We start from the raw sequence: 2,539 nt of genomic DNA on the forward strand, positions 1-2,539 counted from the left end.
TATCATATGAGCCGTTCATTTTGAAAGTGGCATAAGTCACTTTGTCTTTAAGTCGATATATTTAAGGGTTTGCGTTTGAACACGTTTAAAAATATGGATGCTAACTTTCGAGAAGATTTACTTGTATTTGTTATCTCAGGATACCGATATTTTTCTCAGTATAAATAATTTCGTATAAACATTAAAAAATCACCACTTTTCATTACGGTAAAGTGACTTATGCCACTTTCAAAATAAACGGCTCATATTTTACACTATCAGCCACCGATGGTTGACGCGGCCTAAACGGAAAGTTCACTGTCAGCCACCGATGGCTGATGTGGCACTCAACGTGTTAAAAATTGATTCACACGATCCAATTATTCACAGTAAAGATCTGCATTCACAGTTCGTCAAGGTTTCAGCACTTCGAAGTGAACAATCCCGCGAATACTCCACCAAACATGGAAAAGCGCCTTTTTAGGGTGTAAACCTGGCTTAGTTGTTCCTCGTGGCGATTCATCCGGAGAGAGCCACCGCCTTTTGCGTTTTGGATTATTATAGAGGACCTATTTTTCAACTCCAGTGATCAAGCGATCGAAAAACGCTTCTGTTTTATGCCGCTGACGCAATAAGTTGCATGCGGTGAATCGGTTAGCTTTGTTTTCCTCGGACAGATTATGCGGGATCCAAACACCTGCTCTGCTTACTTTACCAATCTGCTGAAAATGTTCTTGGATGATCGACCAAGGTCGATTGAAAGTGTTAGACAGTTCCTCAATCGTCCGACACGGATTTGCTTCTATTTCCGCCCTTAACATGTCATTGTCTAAAGTCGTTGGTCTTCCGATACGAGTCTCTCTCTCTCTCTCTCTCTCTCTCTCTCTCTCTCTCTCTCTCTCTCTCTCTCTCTCGGAACGATCAAAATTACCGAATTCGAACTTAAAAAACCACTTTGGCATTTTCGAACGTCCAATGCACTCGGATAAACATCGCAAATGTTTTTTGGTGGCAACAGTTGCGTTGCTACCCTTGCGAATCTCGAAAAGCATACAATGCCGGATATGTACTTCTTCTGGCATTTGACTCGCCATTTCACCGTAAATAGCAAAAAGAAATTTGAGGTTTAATTATTTACGAGAAAACAGGTCACTCTAATCTTAAAATGTCTTTGGCACGACTTCGAAGTACACGGTGAGCTGATAATTGCCAAACGAATATCGACGTGCGTAGAAACGACATTATTTTCCGGTCCCCCTAATATTACAATGAAAATTAATTTTCAAGATTAGTCAAAAATCAGTGTCATCCATATTTAACCGACGTGGCGTTCAACGTGTTAACGCATGCGATGTTGCTAGACCGCGCTTATAATTTAAAGAAATTGAGAGGAGATTTTCGACAACCGCGAGATCGAGCTTCAATTCTGAAGAAATTCGGGTAAACAGAAAACTCTGTGTAATTCTTAATGACACAAAGAAGGATTGCAAAGTTATTTCTAGTCGAAACGAACCGGTTGGAAGACATGAAACGTTAAGTCAATAATAATAATAATAAGTCCAGATAAGCCAAGAATGTATCTTGGTCAATGTTTTACAAATTATCATGCGAAACTAAGATACAGATCGTCATTTTTGCAAAGTTATATCGCCAAAATCGAAAAAATATAGATAAACTATCAAAATACAGTAAATTCTCCCTAATTGACGCTCAGCTTGGAAACAAAAATGAATAATTTAAGAAAAGGAGGTGCGATTATTCCAGCCTTGCGGCTCGTTTTTATAGTAATTGCGAATCGGTTACTATACAAACGAGTCACAACGCTCGAATAATCGCATCTCCTGTTCCCAAATTGTCCATTCTGGTGTGAAAGCTGAACGTCAATTAGAGAAACTTTACTGTACAGTAATGTCTCCCTAATTGACGCTCAGATTGTGCACAGAAATGGACAATTTTGGAACAGAAGATACGATTGTTCGAGCCTTGCGACTCGTTTCTTATGGTTATCGATTGTCAACGACGATAAAAACGAGCTGCAAATTGTGCATTTTCGTGTAAAAGCTGAGCGTCAATTAGAGAAACTTTACCGTATAACGCGTTATCGTAAGACAATTTGTACATGACATCATTTCATTGCACCCTGTAAGACACGTCTGCGTCCGTTCCCAAATTGTCCATATTTGTGTAAAAGCCGAGCGTCAATTACAGAAACTTTACCGTATAACGTTTTCACAAGATAATTTCTACATAAGATCATTTTCTTGCACCCTGAAAGACACTCGACACTCCAAAAAATCGCCTCGCCCAGCCACCTCTCACCCAGCCGAAAAAGTCGTCCTCCGCAAATGGTAAAACCATAAGCGCGGTCCAGCGACATCGCATGGCGTTAACACGTCGAGCGCCGCGTCGGTCAAGTATGGGTGACACTAATTTCGTCGCTGATCGGCCGCAGCGATCTAAAGTTCGCCGGGCCCTGCTCCGGACCGTGGAGCCTCGGAGGAAGAAATTTCTGGGCCGGTTTCCGGCGTGGATGGGTCGACATAGGAACGCGTCCGCAGAT

At 41.4% G+C, this 2,539-nt stretch overlaps 1 pseudogene; it reads right to left on the bottom strand.

Moving 5' to 3' along the window:
• Positions 1-568: 568 nt before the first annotated feature.
• LOC143259249 (uncharacterized) lies at positions 569-1,221 on the bottom strand (annotated as a pseudogene).
• Between the last annotated feature and the right edge of the window lie 1,318 nt (positions 1,222-2,539).

This window comes from Megalopta genalis, chromosome 3, assembly GCF_051020955.1.
Source record: "Megalopta genalis isolate 19385.01 chromosome 3, iyMegGena1_principal, whole genome shotgun sequence".
Classification (NCBI taxonomy): domain Eukaryota; kingdom Metazoa; phylum Arthropoda; class Insecta; order Hymenoptera; family Halictidae; genus Megalopta; species Megalopta genalis.